Source organism: Bos javanicus, chromosome 2, assembly GCF_032452875.1.
Source record: "Bos javanicus breed banteng chromosome 2, ARS-OSU_banteng_1.0, whole genome shotgun sequence".
NCBI lineage: Eukaryota > Metazoa > Chordata > Mammalia > Artiodactyla > Bovidae > Bos > Bos javanicus.
In genome coordinates, this window is record NC_083869.1 from 19,058,048 (window position 1) to 19,065,970 (window position 7,923).

Sequence of the window (7,923 nt, forward strand, 5' to 3'; positions counted from 1 at the left end):
CGAATATTTCACAGGAAACAATTGACAACTACAGCCATTTTCTTTAGCACAGCAGAAGACACCTTTTCTCTGATTTGGATCCTGTTTTCATCTTTAGCCCCATGTCTTACCCTCCTCCTCCTTTCATTGGGTGTTGAGGTCCTTTAATAGACCGGAACCTGATGGTCTGGTCCATTACCGATAAGAAAGTAAAGGAGAGAAAAAGAGGCTGATATTCCTTGGTTCATGCCAGTAAAGTCCCTGACATGGGGCTTGCTCTGTTCACGGAGGCCTCAGGCGCCCTCTCGATGGGGTGAAGGCACAGAGCACCTTCTTGAGAGGGTCTCAGAAACCTGGGCAGGAAAGTGAACTCAGAGAGCCTCTGTGCTCCAGGGGATCAGCCTGAAAAAGAGAGAGGGGGGAGAGTGGGAGAGAGAGAGAGAGAGAGGGAAAGACACAGGGACCAAAGCTCTGATGGAGCAAAGGTGTTTTATTCAACATTGTGTAGGTATTTATACTGTCTTACATGATAGCTATTTTCAGCAGAGATAAAATCAAAACTTACAAGTTATCAAGGAAACATGAGGTCATCCATATGAAAGCGAGAGGGTTGTAAATAATCACTTTTACCATATGGTTCATAAAAAGGAAGAGGATACTTATCACCGTATAGGAAAATTAACGAAGGAAATGCCTGGATCTCTCGGCCCCCGGGAGAGGCTTGACTCTCCTCTTAATCCCTGAATATTCAGGAATTAATAAGGAACAGAGAATTCCTGACAGATCCAAAACAGCACACTGGAAGCCTCCTGTTAAATGCTTCCTGACAATTGGGCACTCCAGCAGTATAGACTCCAATTTCTAGAAAACAGTCTGTTTCACTTTCTCATTCTCTTAGTAATATTTCTCCCTCTGCTTTCAATGCCTCATGTCAACCTTTTTCTCCTACAGATTTCATTTTGCATTTCCCTGAAGACCCAGCTCAGTGTTCCACTTAATCTTTCCTTCTTTGCTTATTATTTTGTCTTATATTTACTGCCATTGTTTTATTCTGGATCCTTATCACACTGTATAATATTTATCAATGGCACTCCTCTCCAACTACATTTTGAATTCCTTAAGGAACACTTCATGCATTATGAATCTTTGCATCCTCATGTATTCATTTACTCACTCAACAAATATTTATTTTGTGGTCCTCTTCAGACACTGTCCATTAAAGTCCCTGCCTTCATAGAACTTATCATTTAGATGAAACAATAGATAGCAGACAAACAAGCAAATAAAAAATAATATAGTATCAGGTGGTGGTAAGTGCTATAAAAAAAGAACAAAGTGAGATAATGGAATACAGACTGGTTGCTGAAGGGTAGTTTAGGATGATGTTTATTTCAGAAGGTGATCAAGAAGGTCTCTGTGAAGAGGTAATATCTGAGAAGAGACCTAAATGAAATGAAGGAGCAAAGCCACACAAAGATCTAGGAAGAAGATTCCAAGCAGTGGAAATATCAAGTGCAAAGGCCCAGAGGTAGGAGAAGCTTGGGTCCATGTATCTAAAGAGCAGATAGGAAAGACCTCAGATAGCCAAAACAATCCTAAGGAAGAAGAACGAAGCTGGGGGCATCACGCTTCTTGGTTTAAAACTATTCTTCAAAGCTACAGTAATCAAAATAGTATTGTACTGGTATTAAAAACAGACATACAGACCAGTGGAATAGAATTGAAGTGAAGTAAAGCCACTCAGTATTGTCCGACTCTTGGCGACCCCATGGATTGTAGCCTACAAGGCTCCTCTGTCCATGGAATTTTTCAGGCAAGAGTACTGGAGTGGGTTGCCATTTCCTTCTCCAGGGGATCTTCTAAAGCCAGGGATCGAACTGAAGTCTCCTGCATTGCAAACAGATGCTTTACTGACACCAGGTTAATTCCTGGAATAGAATTAAGAGCCCAGAAATATACCCATACATATAGAGTCAACATCTATTTGACTAGGGAGCCAAGACTACTCAATGGGTAAAAAGTAGTTTTTTTCAATAAATGGTTTGGGAAAACTGGATATTCACATGCAAAAGAATGAGATTAGATTAGACCTCTATCTTACATCACTCACAAAAATTAACTTGAAATAGATTGAAAGCTTAAACTTGAGACCTGAAACTGTAAAACTCCTAGAAGAAAATATGGGTGAAAGCTCCAGTGATTTTTTGGGGGGTCTGATATAAAAGCTCAAGCAACAAAAGCAAAAATAAACAAGTGAGACTACCTCAAACAAAAAAACTTCTTCACAGCAAAAGAAACAATCAAAAAATTCAGAAGTAAACTATGGAATGGGAGAAAATATTTGCAAATCATCTGTATTGATAAGGGGTTAATCTCCAAAATATATAAGGAACTCATACAACTCAATAGCAAAAACAAAACAAAACCAAAAAACCCCCCAAATCATCCAATTAAAAAATAGAAGATTTGGGAAAAAAAAAAATAGAAGATTTGAAAAGACATTTTTTCCAAAGAAGACATACAAATGGCCAATAGACACATGAAAAGATGCTCAACATCATCAGGGAAATGCAAATTAAAGCTATAATGAGAATCACCTCCTATTTCTTAGAATGGCTGTTATCAAAAAAATAAGAGATAACAAGTGTTGGTAAGGATGTGGAGAAAAGGGAACTCTTTGTACACTGTTGATGGGAATATAAATTGGTGCAGCTACTATGGAAAACAATATGGAGGTTCCTCAAAAAATTAAAAATAGAACTACCATACGATCCAGCAGCTTCACTTCTGAGTATATATCCAAAGGAAATTAAATTGCAGGCTTAAAAATATATCTGCACTCCCATGTTCATTGCAATATTATTTACAATAACCAAGATATGGAAGCAACCTAAGTGTCCATTAATAGATGAATGGATAAGGAAATTGTGATACACACATGCACACAGACAATGGAGCATTATTTAGCCATAACAGAAGAAAATCCTACCATTTGTGACAACATAGATGAAACTTGAGGGCACTGTGTTAAGTGAAATAAGATCAGTTCAGTTCAGTCTCTCAGTCGTGTTCAACTCTTTGCAACCCCATGAACTGCATTATGCCAGGCCTCTCTGTCCATCACCAACTCCTGGAGTTGACCCAAACTCATGTCCATTGAGTCGGTGATGCCATCCAACCATCTCATCCTTGGTCGTCCCCTTCTCCTCCTGCCTTCAATCTTTCCCAGCATCAGGGTCTTTTCAAATGAGTCAGCTCTTCGCATAAGGTGGCCAAAGGATTGGAGTTTCAGATTCAACATCAGTCCTTCCAATGAACACCCAGGACTGATCTCCTTTAGGGTGGACTGGTTGGATCTCCTTGCTGTCCAAGGGACTCTCAAGAATCTTCTCCAACACTACAGTTTAAAAACATCAAGTCTTTGGTGCTCAGCTTCTTTATAGTCCAACTCTCACATCCATACACAACTACTGGAAAAACCATAGCCTTGACTAGATGGACCTTTGTTGGCAAAGTAATGTCTCTGCCTTTTAATAAGCTCTGAGGTTCGTGACATTGTACAGGAGACAGGGATCAAGACCATTCCCATGGAAAAGACATGCAAAAAAGCAAAATGGCTGTCTGGGGACGCCTTACAAATAGCTATGAAAAGAAGAGAAGCGAAAAGCAAAGGAGAAAAGGAAAGATATAAGCATCTGAATGCAGAGTTCCAAAGAATAGCAAGAAGAGATAAGAAAGCCTTCCTCAGCGATCAATGCAAAGAAATAGAGGAAAATAACAGAATGGGAAAGACTAGAGATCTCTTTAAGAAAATCAGAGATAGCAAGGGAACATTTCATGCAAAGATGGACTCAATAAAGGACAGAAATGCTATGGACCTAACAGAAGCAGAAGATATTAAGAAGAGGTGGCAAGAATACACAGAAGAACTGTACAAAAAGATCTTCACGACCCAGATAATCACAATGGTGTGATCACTCACCTAGAGCCAGATATCCTGGAATTTGAAGTCAAGTGGGCCTTAGAAAGCATCACTACGAACAAAGCTAGTGGAGGTGATGGAATTCCAAATGAGCTATTTCAAATCCTGAAAGATGATGCTGTGAAAGTGCTGCACTCAATATGCCAGCAAATTTGGAAAACTCAGAAGTGTCCACAGGACTAGAAAAGGTCAGTTTTCATTCCAATCCCAAAGAAAGGCAATGCCAAAGAATGCTCAAACTACCACACAATTGCACTCATCTCACATGCTAGTAAACTAATGCTCAAAATTCTCCAAGCCAGGCTTCAGTAATACGTGAACTGTGAACTTCCAGATGTTCAAGCTGGATTTAGAAAAGGCAGAGGAACCAGAGACCAAATTGCCAACATCTACTGGATCATCAAAAAAGTAAGAGAGTTCCAGAAAAACATCTATCTGCTTTATGGACTATGCCAAAGCCTTTGACTGCGTGGATCACAATAAACTATGGGAAATTCTGAAAGAGATGGGAATACCAGACCACCTGACCTGCCTCTTGATAAATTTGTATGCAGGTCAGGAAGCAACAGTTAGAACTGGACATGGAACAACAGACTGGTTCCAAATAGGAAAAGGAGTACGTCAAGGCTGTATATTGTCACCCTGCTTATTTAACTTGTATGCAGAGTACATTATGAGAAACGTTGGGCTGGAAGAAGCACAAGCTGGAATCAAGATTGCCGGGAGAAATATCAATAACCTCATATATGCAGATGACACCACCCTTATGGCAGAAAGTGAAGAGGAACTAAAGAGCCTCTTGATGAAAGTGAAAGAGGAGAGTGAAAAAGTTGGCTTAAAACTCAACATTCAGAAAACGAAGATCATGGCATCTGGTCCCATCACTTCATGGCAAATAGATGGGGAACAGTGGAAACAGTGTCAGACTTTATTTTTTTGGGCTCCAAAATCACTGCAGATGGTAATTGCAACCATAAAATTAAAAGACACTTACTCCTTGGAAGGAAAGTTATGACCAACCTAGATAGCATATTCAAAAGCAGAGACATTACTTTGCCAATAAAGGTGCGTCTAGTCAAGGCCGTGGTTTTTCCAATAGTCATGTATGGATGTGAGAGTTGGACTGTGAAGAAAGCTGAGCGCCGAAGAATTGATGTTTTTGAACTGTGGTGTTGGAGAAGACTCTTGAGAGTCCCTTGGACTGCAAGGAGATCCAACCAGTCCATTCTGAAGGAGATCAGCCCTTAGATGTCTTTGGAAGGAATGATGCTAAAGCTGAAACTCCAGTACTTTGGCCACCTCATGAGAAGAGTTGACTCATTGGAAAAGACCTTGATGCTGGGAGAGATTGGGGGCAGGAGGAGAAGGGGACGATAGAGGATGAGATGGCTGGATGGCATCACTGACTTGATGGACGTGAGTCTGAGTGAACTCCGGGAGTTGGTGATAGACAGGGAGGCCTGGTGTGCTGCGATTCATGGGGTCGCAAAGAGTCGGACACGACTGAGTGACTGAACTGAAGTGAACTCAACTCAGGTGGTCATAACTTTCCTTCCAAGGAGTAAGCGTCTTTTAATTTCATGGCTGCAATCACCATCTGCAGTGATTCAGGAACCCCCCCACCAAAAAAGTCAGGCACTGTTTCCATTGTTTACCCATCTATTTGCCATGAAGTGATGGGACCAGATGTGATGATCTTCATTTTCTGAATGTTGAGCTTTAAGCCAACTTTTTCACTCTCCACTTTCACTTTCATCAAGAGGCTCTTTAGTTCTTCTTCACTTTCTGTGATAAGGATGGTGTCATCTGCATATCTGAGATTATTGATATCTCTCCTGGCAATCTTGATTCCAGCTTGTGCTTCTTCCAGCCCAGAATTTCTCATGATGTACTCTGAATATAAGTTAAATAAGCAAGGTGACAATATACAGACTTGACATACTCCTTTTCCTATTTGGAACCTATTTGTTCCATGTCCAGTTCTAACTGTTGCTTCCTGACCTGCATACACGTTTCTCAAGAGGCAGGTCAGGTGGTCTGGTATTCCCATCTCTTTCAGAATTTTCCACAGTTTATTGTGATCCACACAGTCAAAGTCTTTGACATAGTCAATAAATCAGAAATATATGTTTTTCTGGCACTCTCTTGCTTTTTCGATGATCCAGCCTGTATTATTTCACATATATATTGGATCTATGAAAGCGGTACTCAAAGAAGCAGAGTGTAGTATGGTGGTTTCCAGTAGCTTGGAGTGTCTAGAAAAAGGAGAGATGTTTGTCAAAGTATACAGACTTCTAGATATAAGATGAGTAAGTTCTGGAGATCTAGTATTCAGTGTGATGACTATAGTTAATGACACTGTGTTATGTACTTGAACATTGCTGAGAAAATAAATCTTAATGTTCTTAACACAAAAAAATGTAAATATGTAAGGTGACGGATGTGTTAAGTAACCTTAGTGTAGTAATCATTTTGCAATGTATAGGTGTATTAAATCATCAAATTGTACACCTTAAACTCATACAAAGTTTTATGTCAATTATATCTCAATAAAGCTGAGAGTGGGGAGAAATAATGTAGCTGGACAGTGAGAGGTGAGAGAGTCTCCAAAAAATTTATCAGTGAAACACAAGGCCTACTGATATGGGTAATGAATGAAAACAACTTTAGGCTTGTACAGGTGGCAAGTAAACAGTTGGATATGGGAGTCTAGAGTTTTGGAGAGAAGTGAAGACTCGAGATTATTATTTGGGAACCATCAGCATATAGATCGGAGAAGGCGATGGCACCCCACTCCAGTACTCTTGCCTGGAAAATCCCATGGATGGAGGAGCCTGGTAGGCTGCAGTCCAAGGGGTCGCTAGGAGTCGGACACGACTGAGCAACTTCACTTTCACTTTTCACTTTCATGCACTGGAGAAGGAAATGGCAACCCACTCCAGTGTTCTTGCCTGGAGAATCCCAGGGATGAGGGAGCCTGGTGGGCTGCCATCTATGGGGTCACACAGAGTCGGACACGACTGATATGACTTAGCAGCAGCAGCAGCATATAGATGGTATTTAAAACTAGGGTACAGGTGGGAAAAATATCTGGATAAGAGAAGGGAAAAGGTCCAAGGATGAGTCCAGGAGCCAAAGAAGGTCTGAAGAAGAAGGAGCTGGGGACATGCAAATGACATTGAGAAACAGGGAGTGTTCAACTGTGTGCAAAGCTTCCGTGTGTGTAGTATTGCGTGTCATCCTAGATTTTCTTCTCTTTTTTATTTGGAGCCAGTCTGCATTGTTATTTGTGAAACTTTTATCACTTGTTAGTAAAGCAGCAATTTTTAATTAGAAACAATAAAATTACTATAATGCGATTTGTCAGTACAAAACTCAAGGCACAATTAGTTTTTCCTCTGAGATAAATGTTCCTGTATATGGGTCCCAGAGGCCCCATCCATGCAGTCACAACAAATTGAAAAGTTAAATAATTGTTCAGTTAATATGATCCATCTGAAGAACTAGTCTGGATGATTAAGGAAATAATGTCCCCTCCCTTAATAACAAGGGATTTTGTTGGTAATTATGCAGACAGTTGCCTCATTTTTAATATTATATTTGCACATGAAATTACCACACATTGACCTCTTACAGCGATTTGCTGCCCAAATGCCAAACGGACAGAATACACTTAAAACTCGTAGTGTTTCTCTTTGTTTGGGAATCATAGAGCAATGCATAGCCCTTAGCCAGTCACAAGCTCTCTTTAGAGAAAACGCTGTCCAAGATTTTGGGTCTGCTTTGAGTTGCTCAGGGAAGTAGACTCATTTCATGGATCCCTTAGCTCATTCAAATACTTTTCTACCTGAATTGACTCAGAGAAGAAATTCTCATGTTTCAAATGGTTTCAGGACAAATCAAATACATTACCAAAGTTGAAAATTAGTCAACACCACCTATCAGAATAGATGTGAATTTGA